The 13,192-nt window shown below is 37.2% G+C and overlaps 1 protein-coding gene across 1 annotated transcript in view; it reads right to left on the minus strand.

Moving 5' to 3' along the window:
* The window catches only part of ASCC3 (activating signal cointegrator 1 complex subunit 3), a 283,091-nt gene that overhangs the window by 229,829 nt on the left and 40,070 nt on the right, over nucleotides 1–13,192 (minus strand). The window lies entirely within an intron of this gene.

Here is a 13,192-nt window from a genome sequence, read left to right on the forward strand (position 1 = left end):
CCATCTTTTCTATAATTATTTTGTCAAAAATCAAAGCATTACAGTACATCAGTGAGTTACTCAGAACCCATTCTTGATTTCTAATACTCCTTAAAAAAATTTTTCTCCATTTTTTTCAGTTTCCAAAAAGGAAAACAGGGCAGTTTCTCCTTAATGCTCTTTAAGTTTGCCGTTAATATTATTTGTATAACTTCAGGAATCAGGTAAAAATAAAAGTTATGAATATACTTTGATGTGATGTTCTATGAAAGAGTAACACTTGGCACTGTAGAATTCAAGTATCTCTGTTCTAACTATAAAAAGGAGAGAAAGGTCTGTTACTGTCCTGTATTTAATTTGCCAACTCCTTAACAGAGAGTCTTTCTGTGGCTCTCTGTGACTACTGCCCTCTGGGAACACCTTGAAATAACTTTATGCTGCCTCTTCACGTATTTGTGAAATTTTGAACAGTGCCAAGGGCATCAGATCAATGATGCCTTTCTTCAGGCCAATCTGTACTTGATAATATAAGCTGTCATTTAAAAAGAAAAAAAGAAGCATTACTCCTGGCCCTCAGGGTTTCTACAAAAACATGAGGTTTGTGCAAATTAGTACAGTGATGGCAGAGTTTGCAGAGACCATGAAATAACAGCTCTGAAATGTATAAACTCTTGTATTTCTTTCAGAGTAACCAATGATGGCAAATTAGAGAAGCAGCACCACCCCCCCCCCCCCCCAAAAAAAAACAAACCCAAAACCCAGAATGCAATAAATGTGGACAAATAGAAAATTCTATACTCGGATAGAAGGAACAAACTACAAAAATACAGGACAGGGAACTGCTGGCTAGATGTCAGTTCTGCTGTCAAGAATCTCAAGCTATGACAGATTTCTTTTTGTCCAGCCTTCACTAACAATGATCATTAATTCTTATCTTTTGCATAGGTATTCACTGTCACTTTACTGCCACATTTTAGCTAATATTATCTAAAGATATAAGACAACCTTGTTTTTATATTTCAAAAGAAAGTGACAAATTAGTACTGGTAAATTTGAAGAGTAGGTATTTTCCAAGGGTAAATGCTTAAGGCAGGAAGGGAAAAATAATTACAAAAGCAACAAGAAAAGGAGTGTATTTGAAATAGCTTAATTGTATAAAGAACTGAATACAAACTTGTCTCAACTTTGCTAACATCCTGTTGACTGTGGAATACCAGCAAGATAGGGAAATGAAATGCTTTCAGTTCAACCAAATCTGGGCTTAAACACTAGCTTCTCATCAAGGCAGCATACACAATCTAAGCATATTCAGACTTACCATCTTCCCCCCCCCCCCCCAAAAGTCCCCCAAACCAAAACAAACACACAGCACCACTCCCAGAAGGCAAACAACACATTAGTCCTAAAACATCCAATGTAGGCCTCCAGCTCTGCAGAGGACTCCAAAGCATCTCTATCACTGGAAGCTGTTAACAACAAGCTAGAAAAGCATCAATCAGAAAAGACGGGGTTTGCTGGGGAAATAGATGACTCCGTTTTTTGGAACAGGAAGATACTTTTCCACTCCTATTTTCCCAATATATTCTGAAACAAAAAACATCCATATCAAAACTATTTCAACCAATTAGACCAGGAGAGCCATACAAAGAAGCTGTAATGTTACATGATGCATTCTACTTCATGGTCAGAGGTCATGAAGTAAAAACAGTATCACTTACTCCATCCCCAGTGAGCTAGGGGCTCAAAAGAAGAGTACCAAGGTGAAACTGCATATCCTACTCTCCAGACAGCCCACCAGTCAAAGAGAACTGAACCATACAGTATTACACATGATGGACTCTGCAGTGCTTATGTGGTAAAAGTCCCTCCATTTTGCCTTCTTGATCAGTGGACAGAGTGTGGCATTCATTTGCTACCAGTAGTTTGAGAACTGTCTATATCACCTACATAATCTTGCTGCTGTCTGAAAAGGAAGGAGGCTTTCAGAACATTTTAAACAGCTAAGACAGACTGAGCCCATTGTTCAAGACTGAGGGGAAAAAGCTAAAGAATACAGCAGACCAGAAGCAATGACCTGTTCTTATTGACAAAACGTCTCCCACACCCACTAGAAGCTTGCCAGAGATCATGGGTTGAAAACAACCATTGAGAGCTAAATCAAGACAGAAGTAGAAGTGCTGAGAGATGGAGAATAAGTTCAAGAGCGAGATCTGTCACCACCTACCGCTGATGGTAGAAATGGTGACAATGGTAGACAAAGTTTACGAAGAGCAGAAATAACTAAACTTGAGGACTTGCAAGACCAGTATGTTATTAATCATCAGATTTGTTCATACTATAGGAGTGATCCACTGCTTCCTAATTAAGGTATTAAGAACTACCACAGAATGCTGCTGTTCCAAAGTGCAATTCTTTATCTTCTCATTCGTTTAGACTTTCAAAACCACATCAGGGTCCATTCAGAAGGCTTTCTACCATTTCAGAAAAACTTGGACATTCGTTGGAGTTTTTAAGCCTAATTTTCAAAGTAATCAACAAATTAAAAAACAACCTGAACTTCTATAATGACAGACATCATTAAAGATCTAAGCAGCAACTGCACCCTATGGTAACTCATTAAAACCAGTATGAGTTGGAGAGAAAAAAACCACTTCAATAAAGTGAATGTTGAGTCTGACATTTCCAGAAACAGCACAAAATTTGATTTATTAAAAGAACCTTTCCACTGTAAGAACTACATTTTTAATATTAATAATCACACTACCCAAATAATCTTGATCAAAATTTAGTGAGTAAACATGAGTTAAAACAAACCCCCCCCAGTTTCTCTTATTCAAAAGAGGTGCCAAAGTTTGTACAAAGTAACAACCTCACTACTGCTATCAAACCTGCACTGGAAGGCACTTAGCTTTATAGTGACAGGTTGACTGTGTAAATCGAAGAGCAGGAAAAAGAACATTAGAAGCTGTGTTGCATTGCCTTATGCCTACTAGGAGAAGCAAAGCCCCAAGGCACAGAAAACATCTGACCAAGAAATAAAGCAGCCTTCTTTTGCCAGGACCTATCTTTCCTATAATAGTTTTATTTTTTGATGGTATAAATTTAAGTTATCAACATAGGCTGGAGTGGCTGAACTGGCTGTGAAAGAGCAAAATCCACAACACTCTCCAGTACCTACTAAATGCTGATGTAGTCCTGACTGCCACAGTCAGTCTCATGCCTGGATGGATGTTCAGCTGGAGACACAATGCTGAAGTGACTGCTTACTAAAGTTGCTTTGCATGTTGATTTACAAAATACAAACGTATTACTTGCCACAGGAGGCTGTGTCATTTTCTAATGCACAGAACAGGGTTCCTCATGATGATGTTTAAGGTGATTGCCCTACTACTCTGCAGAGTACATCCATAAAGAATCGAACTCCACAAACAGCAGTGAAAGAAAAACAAAGTAACAATTTATGTAAAATGGAAAGCTTAAGAAAGTTATGAGGCAAGTTGTCAATCCTATCTACTCTTAATCCTCTCCAAGTGATGAAGCACTAACCCCCCATGAGCTGCATTGCTCATTTGGATAAGTATCTAGTATAAACTGCATAGAAATTCCTAATATTCACTACAGAAAAGGAGAACTTCTTCAGAGGTTTTACACTGTTGAGAAAAGAATTTCAGGTACAACATTTTGCTTCTAAAGATTTTACTTTCTCTTCTACAGAAGAAAAGGCAAGTTGAAAAACTGTGATGCACTCCTAGCAATTTACATAACTTAGGAGGCTGATTATTAGATTATTGTTTCATTCCAAATGAAATGCTTTCCATTAATCAAATCCAACAGTCCGCAGGATGAAATTTCTAGCATTCAAATGCCAATTAGAAGCAATGAATCTTAGAAGGACAGTAAGGCTGGGGACCATGCTGATGACAGCCTATGGTAGCTTTTAATGAAGAAACTACCAGAGTAACCGAAGTTCATGGAAATATTTTCAACACTTTCATAGCATCATACTTATTTCTAACATATTGAGCTTCCACCACTCATCTCAAGTGCTCATTCCAACAAGAGGACAACAGGGACATTTATGCTTGAAATAAAGATGGTGCAGGTTTGAATGGCAGACACATGTTCCGGGCACTTGAGCCTGTAACTTGAATGCTGTTAATGACTTCACATAGCTGATGGGAAAACATTAAACAATGTGTAACACTGCATGTAAAAAACCAAAAAAAATCCCAAACAGGTTCTCAGACCAATAGGTGCTCAGGTCATGACCCTTTCAGGGCAGCCTGGTAGGAAAAAAACATCTCTGCAATCTTCTTTGCAAAAATCTGTAAGAGTTCTGACACAGAAAGTGGCACAGGGGCATAATTCTGTGTTCAGTGTAGGTGTTAGCATTTCAAATTTGATACATTATTATATATTCTGGCCTGAAAAGTCAACATCCAAGACCCTGAGAGCAGGCAAAGGAATCTGGTGAATGTTCACAGCTGCCTTTTTATTAAGTTATAAGATGATAAACTAGATAGCAGGCAACAGTTGGAGAGGCTGTGTGTCAAACAGTGGCTTCTTGAGTAACAGCCAAACTATTACGTTCCTTAAGTCAGTAACAGATTGTGCCCAAAAGGCAACCCTGACTGCCTTCAATAACAAAGGTCTCAGATGACTTCAGCTACTACTCAGTGACCATAAAGACATAGATGAGTGTGATATACAGTCACTCATATTTGTTTGAATGATTTTTACATTTCATTTTATGCGCATAGCCTTAATATCTGGAAGAAACTGTAATGAGTAATCAATCTAGGAACAAAAGGACAAGATGTGTCATACTGCATTAGAAAAATGAGGCAAGGTCCCCATGCTAATGATTTCTACTGATTATATGCTAGTTATATGAAAAAAGCAAGGAGACTCAGACAACAGTCTTGCAGATAGACAGCAGTCTATCTGCCAGTGCAGGTAACAAGAAAGAAGCTGAACCCCAATGAGATGCATGACATAGTAATTTTTTCAAGTAAGACTCAGCCATAAAAAGTACATCTTTATTGTTGAACTCATGTTCATGACTGAAACAAGATTTTACTCTGAATGTTAAATAGCTAATACTCACTTTTCAATTCTATAAGGCACAATTTACAAGGAGCCCTGGAGGTCCTTAGTGTGACCTCAAATATAAGGTACAGAACTGTGAGCATTACTTTAACATCATAAACTATCTGCCATCACAAGGGCATTTTCTTGATCTCTCATCTTCTATGAGGTGGGAAGAGATCCTATAAATCTCAGAAAATACTTTGTTTTTCAAATGCAAACAAAAATAGACTAGGAACAGTCCTTGTACCTTGCTTGAGTACTGCTCTGCAGCAATAAATGAAACGGAAAACCAAATTTGGCCAACCAGTGGTTGTCCTCTGTATCTCTCTACCTTTATAGCCTACCAGCTAGTCTAGGTTACAGAGTACCACTTACACCACCAATTGCTATGCCTGCACTTAGTGGCTTGTTTGCAGATGACAGTGCTTTTCAAGGCACAGTTTTCAAACAGTCATGGAGGAATCATCTCCATAGCATGCTCTCAAGTTTCTTCTGTTCTAGTAGCTCTTAAGTAACTGAAATGATTGCTTCATTTCAAAAATTATAGAGAAAATAAGACATTTTTCTTGGGCTACAGGCTTATTGCAAAAGCTGTCTGGATATAGTACCCAAGGACTACCAGACAGAAAAATTAATATTAGGTTTTGCAAAAACAAAGACATTAAAAATAGAGGGGGGTTTTGCATGAGAAAATTCAGCACAAATTTCATGGATGAATATATACACTGATTGCTAATTACTACTGTGCTGAAAAGTAATGGACTGTCACCACCTCTAACACCTACAGATTATAGAAGCACACTTGGTTTAAAAACAGATCCCAGATGTTCTGTAATTTAATCAACCTGTAAGAAACATGAAAATAAGACAAGCCAGACAAAGCATAATTTCTTACCATTGTTATTAAAAACAGATACTAGGTGTGTGAGAAAGTCATTCAGCTCTCAGATCTGCTTTTCTTTTTTTCAAGCCTGGCATTTTTGAATACACAGCCCATCACATTAAGTCCACCTATACAGAAATGATCTCCCAATCCTAGCAGACTTGCACAGTCTTAGCAAGCTCTGCTTAACCTCACCTGCCTCACAACCCAAGGCCAGGCACAGCAAGTGGCCAGGCACTTCAAGCACTCTGAAAGAGAGTTGCTGATAAATTATGTGTATGCAGAGTACATTTCTGATGGTTATTCCTCTGTACAGGGGATGGAGAACTCTCATATTGCAACCTTATTGATCACTGGGATCAGATATGGCAGAACAACATGCCCATGGACAGGCATTCTAACGGGACAAGGGAGCGCCTGGCTCTCAGGCAGCCTCCAGTGGAATCATGTGTCAGCTTCATGAGGATGAATGAGAAGTTACTGCTTGTCATCAGAGAGGTCTTGCATGCAGGTCTGTCTGTGAAATCAGTTAGCTTTAAATTTTTGGCTTTTACTTTCAGTTGGCAATCAGAAGAAAATAATGAACTAAATACAAAGTTAGAAACAGGCAGATTAAAGAAAAGCAGCAAAATTCTAGGAATTCCCCCAACAAAAACTTTCAATTTTACTTAGGAGATAGAAGAAGGCTGAGTAAGGAAGCTGATGGAAAAGTTTTCATATAATGTTGTCTTTGGGAAAGACATCTACATGAAGAATTTGTCATTCATGACAAATTCTTATACAACATTCAACTTTCGGTTGCTTTTCTCATTACTACATCTGCAGTGCAACAAGAAATGCTGGAAATCTGGTCTTTAGCATGGGACACATTTTTAGTCCAGGAGTACAAGTACAAGGTGCAAATAAAGACAAAGCCAATTATTCTTTTTAATACCATCTCTCCTCAACACATCAGCATTACTCTCTATTTTTATATATTTCTGTATCCACAGATCACTATGCAATTTTACCTCAACTGTACACTAGTACAAATATATGAATCACAGCAAGAAGAATTCCAAAATTAGTTTTAAAACATGAAAACTAATTTCTTAGAAGACTCAGCCTACAGGTACCAGGCAATACTTCTTCTAAATCAAACTGAAATCTAAAGTTAAAATACTGAATTTGATCAGTTACAGGAAAAAAAAAAATTATTTTTCTTATAACAAGACTCAAAAAACAGACTATCAGATTGAAAGTATATGTAAATGTTGCTTAATAGGCCTAAACCAGTCATCTTCCCTATTTAATTTCCTGCCAGCTTTGATGACAAATATCTCTTTAGCATTCTTCTTATATTAAAAAAACCACCATAATCTGTCACAGCATAATTCTAGAATATTTGCTGGAAAGCTTTCTCCGGCTCCTTGTGCAATTCCATACTAAAACTGCCTACCACACTTGACGAAGAGACAAGCACAAAATCACAAAGCATCTTAGCAAATTTTCATACTATTTTTAGGTGAAAATAAGTAGACTGGAGAGATTACCACCATCATCAATGTTTTAACACTGACTAATTAGAAACTTACACAGATGCACTAGTTTTGAAAATTTCAAACATATAGCTACAAGGTGACTTCCACCAATTTATTTAGCCTAAAGACTTTGGCAATTAGAAATAATGTCAAATAGCAGCTACAAACAGCAGACTACTGATTTGCCTTATATAAAGGAAGCCCTGAAGACCGATTTAAACATAGAAAAACTTGCTGTTATGTGATTCCTGAAACTGGTATTTATCTTCAGAAGTATTCTGGGACCAGCTACTAATGAATTTTGAAGAAAAAAAATTTCTAAAATAATTCCTGCACTTGCCACTTTTACCCATAGATATGAGGGTAAGAAATTCTGACTTTACCCAGCAGAAACCATACATTCATAGAATTAGTTTCTGTATCAGAATCAAACAACTTGTTTTGTTTTGTTTTGTTAGGGCTAAGGATTTAAGATACTTATAAAATGGTGATGGTTGGCACAGAATTCTTTCCTGCAAAGAGAAAAACCTGCAGGTTTTCTTAAAGGACAGCAATTCCCAAACCTGACCATTTCAGGAGGACTTGGCTGAGTGTCGAGCCATTCACCTCTAGTCCAACACTTCCGCTTATCCCAATGCGTACCGACAGCATAAAAGAAAATACCAGCAAGTCAAGGAGTTTGTTAATGTTGCTTAACAGAGGTGGATGATGAAGAGTAGCAAGGGACTCTAATACTGAAAGCTGGTTTTATCCCAGTTAGGATAGTAAAGTCAGAATTTTAATACCCTCCATGAAAGGCTGCCAGGCCCAACAGGCTTCCCCAGGGACACAGGCCACAAGGCCCGATGCCTTTGCTCATGTCGGCCAGCCCCAGGCTGCACACTCCAACACCCTGGGTTGCCATACGCCCAAGGAGGTGAGAAGGAAACAAGGCAAGTTTTTGCCTGAAACATAGCCTTTTGTATTCTTTTAGGGGTGTGCAGAAAAGAAAAAAGGCTTCAACAGCAAAAAGATTAATTTTAACCTAGTTTTCCAAGGAAACAAGGCCTACCAAATCACGCTCTGCATTTACCAGTGCGTGAACTAACAAACAAGTTTTAAGCCTCTTCAGTAACTTCCAGATTCGACAGAGACAAATGTTTGGGGCCAGCAGAGGAGACCGATGTGAATGACTGCTCTTCATGCATCCTGCTCTTATCCTCTGCACGGCTGGAGTACGAGCGCAGCAGCATTAGCACGCACCAGTGAGCCCACCAGTAAAGCACCAGCACAAATTCTTCTTCGGCTGGCAAAGCCGTAGTAGTCACACCGCAGCAGACATGGGGTAATAGAAACCATGCAATGCAGAGAGCCACAGGAGACCCAGCCCTGTGACTTCTGCAGCTCAAGCAGCTGTGGGTTTGGGATTTTTTTGTGGGGTTTCCCCCCTTCCCACCTTGCATATAAAATTATTTGGAGGAAAGTGATTTTGTGTCTAGTTAATGAGTGAGCCTTAATCTTTCAGGTGCCATCTGACTGCATTTCTTGCAGAACTTGTAGTTCCTTATGTCTCCATGTGGATGTGAAAAGAATGTCTAGGCATCAAAAAAAAATAAAAAGGGAAAAGTTCTATCAGTTACAGACTGGCTTGCTCTAGAAAAAGATCTCATTAAGTTTAATGATATATTGAAGCTGATTCAAAAGTTATCATGAATAGATCAAGCCTCATACCACCTCAAAGATACAACAAGCTTTCTCTCAGTACAAAACTGAAGTAAAGGGAGTTGACAGGAAAAAGGAAAAGTTACTGACAGGAAGGAAAGCAACCAGCTCAGTGCCAGGATGAAGCCTAGCATCTCTTGGCCCTCACTGTGGCTCTTTCATGATTTCTTAAGCTCTGTCCTCAAAAACCAGCACTCAAATGCCATTCAATTTGGTTTCTTAGGAAGGGAGACAGCATGGCTCTGTTTCCACAAAAAGACAAAGTCTCCTATCATCCATGGGGTTTCAACAGTCCTTGGACATCAACAGAGCTGTATACTTCTGATTTAAAAAAAGGCAGCCACAACTAAAAAAGGAGAAAACTGTATCAAAAATAACTGGATTATTTTCTCTATATGAAAGGGAAACAGATAAGCTCCATGGTCAAGAATAATGAGACCCAAGCTTTGTATTGTCTGAATATAAAATTCTTAGTAATTTTAATAAAATTACAAAGAGAAGAATATGAGCTTGAAAAGCCAGTCTCATGCCAAGTTAGAAGCTTTGATGCTAAGATAAAACACCACAGGGGTGATCCACATATGCCTGTACTTTCCCAAAATGGGTACTGCTTTTATGAACTAGGTAATGGAGAATAAGCTTTGTGATATGTTAATTTGTTAGGGCTAGAAAGCCCTTTTACTGAACAAAAGGAAAAGCCACTTTGACGCTTAAAACCAAACATGTTTTATGAGACAAGTTGCTTTGACATGAAAATATCTGTGATGCAAGGGTACACACACACAAAACTGAAAGCTAACATTATAATTTCACGATACATTAATAAAAATGCAGATTAAGTTACATCAACATAGTATCATATTCCAAGTTTTCATGTGCTGTTGCATATACCTAGCAATGAACATTTAAATTAGCTGGTTTTAAGTCAAAATGGATGTTAAACAGTAGCTTTTTGAACTGTTCTCTCAAAGGAGCCTCACAACAAGAGCTACCCCACTTCTTTATTGATTTTTACCAAGAAATAATTTTTAAGGACAGCTTGAATTTTATTTTTATCTTCCTATAGTAAACTTGTGTGTGACCATTATTAAGAGACAAACCTAACAAATTAGCTTTTAGTAAGCAGTTACGTGAGAGTAATACAATAGCAGCAGAAATTCAGTCCGTCCTCAGAAAAGTTCCCTCACAAAAGTCTTCTAAATTGTCCAAAGACAAAAGAGGAGCCATACTGCATTCAGAGAGGCTTAGAGATGAAGTTTTGGCATGACTTCAGGGGGGATATAAGCAAATAATGACAGAATAGAAAGTAAAAGGAATGTGAACTATTACAAAACTTCTTTGGCTATGAGCACTTCCTCTTTTTTATTATGTCCCAGATACTTGGAAAAACTACTAGATATTGCTCTTCCACATTTTCTAACAAACCTCTTAACTATGATACTGAAGCGTGGGATTCATAACCATTTGTAAACATTCAGACAAGGATCCTAGATAGGTTTCCTAAACTTACAGCTAACTTCATGAACACTAGCAGATTAGTAACAATCACTAGTAGGGCTGGTTGAAGAGTTCTCCAGAAGCAAAAGATGAACATTTCTGGAAGTCAGATAAGTACTTCCATTTCCTTCTGTCACCAAAAATAAGCCACGTATAACTTTTGAAGTGCCTTATACAGTTTTTAGGTAACATTTTAACTATCACTTCACACTTTGTTCAATATTGCAAAAAAAAGCTACCAAATGAACAGTGGTTCAGTAATAATGAAGAACTAGTACCAACAGTAGAAAGTATGTAACATGTACACGGACGTACTAGTACAATCTGTGACAATTCCCATTACTAAAGAGCACTAGTAGTCTAGCTATGTCCTATATAAAAATGGATATTAAATATTTATTGAAATAATAATAATCTACTCCTGATTCTCAGTGTCTGCTTAAAGGCCTTACAGGCAACTGAATTTCTATGTCCAAATGGAGCAATTAGGTAACTTATAGCATCCTGAAGAATGTCTCACAAGAAATAGACAATTGCTCTGTGTGTAACAGTTCTGAGAGTTGATGCTCATGCACATTTAACAGTGAAAATTGCTTGGTTACTGCAAAAGCTATGCTAGCACTGGAAACAAACTTGCCTAGAATGTGAAAGTTAACTGAAACCCTTGGTGAGATTTTTCCTCACTAATAAGAACAGCCAGTATTTACAAAACGTTTGTTTTATGCTGCCAGTCTACTGCTACTGCTATCCCCCCCCTCTCTCTCCGAGTGCCTTTTTCTGCAAGCCACAGTCCATTGATGCATTACTCCCACACTAAATATGTTTGTACTACTGCTGCTTCTTCACATCAAGGCAGACTGGCAATTAATTTTTTGTATTTCATTTCCTCAGTTTTCCATGCTTTATTTCACATGCTACCTTCTATACGATGGATCTCCTGTGAAGCCTTTTCCAATTATTTTTTAGCGCCTCCTATATATAGTAATGACGAAGTCATCTTCTGAAACTCCTTTCCCTGTCAGTAGGCAGTCTATATTACCACATTCCACTTAAGATCAACTATGAAACGTAGTTGTAACACTGAAAGTATTTGGCAGTGCTTACAATGAAGGTCTTTAAAGTCTTTCCAATGGGATATAACCATACAGATGTTGACGTCTTTGAAATATGTTCAGTCAAAATAAAAGTTTCTGGTTGTGGATTTCTGTTTTTTATTTAACTATCTACATACCTGGATGAATATTTTTATGTTTTCAGCACCTGCATTTTTTTAAAGAATGCCACTTTAAGTAGCATGTCAAAATATTTAACATTTGATTACTTTGAGTAAGGAGAGCCAGTAGACTCCTTATTCCAAAATTCCACTTGCAAATTCCTTCACTCAGCCAACTTCCGCAGTTTTGTTTTGTTCTTTAATGAACTTAACATTAATAAGGAAAAGTTTAATAATGACTTCTACGTAACAAAAGAAAGTACCATGATTTTTTGCTCTTCTTACATGTAGCCTCCACAAATCTAATCTCCACAAATGTAGGGCTTCAATAAACATCGCCGAGTAATACAAAATAGTAATATATAACTATCTATATAAAATACTATATTTACACTATACATAATATAGTATAAGATAAGATGCTGAAGCACAGAATGCTTTTGTTGTTTTTCTGCAGAGTCCATGCCTAGCTCCAGCAGGGCATTAACATGCTAAGTTTAGAGGTCTGGAGAATTTCAGCAGCATGGCAGAAATATACTCCTGAGACACTCAGTTTTGGCATCAAACATCCAAGATTTTCCCTGTATTAATGCATTTTTGAAAGCTGTTTCACAACATCTTTTGTCTCTTATGATAAATAACTAAAAGTAATAAATACGATATCTCATTAAAAAAACAGTTCATGCTCTAAAACAAGCTGTTTAGTCAAAGTTTTTATGACAAAAATCCCTATAATGTAATCTATTTTCCATTTTGAACAAAAAACTTGCAGTATGACTACCCTCTGTTGACACGAGCATTCGTTTTTTGCTAAATGTTTTAGGTAGTTATTACTATATCTGCTTATATCAGGTATTCAAGACCATTTTATTAACAGTCTAAAACTTATTGGATTAAACTAATTAAAATCAATAAAGAGTAGTTAACCATGTAACCAGATATCCAGTTCCTCTGCGGGAAAATCTCAAAAATGCAATGGCACCATAACATTGAAGCTCTTGTAAGTGGCAAAAATTTCCCAAGCCATGTATAAGTACATATTAGTGCAATCCTATTTTGTAATGGTGCTATTGTGCTGGCTATGCATGTAAAATATCAGCTATACATTTAAACAGTTCAGAAATCACCTCTGTAAATTAAATTAAGAACATAAGCACTAAGACAAGTAGTAAAAACAAAGCCCTCTTGAAACCAAGGAGAAATCTCCAACTGATTTTAATGATGCTAGTATTTTATCCTAGAGGTCTTGTCTTTGTAGTTACAGATATTTAATTATTATTTCAAAATACATTCAATTTTCCTATTGCT

The sequence above is a fragment of the Haliaeetus albicilla genome, chromosome 17 (genome assembly GCF_947461875.1).
Source record: "Haliaeetus albicilla chromosome 17, bHalAlb1.1, whole genome shotgun sequence".
NCBI classification, from domain to species: domain Eukaryota; kingdom Metazoa; phylum Chordata; class Aves; order Accipitriformes; family Accipitridae; genus Haliaeetus; species Haliaeetus albicilla.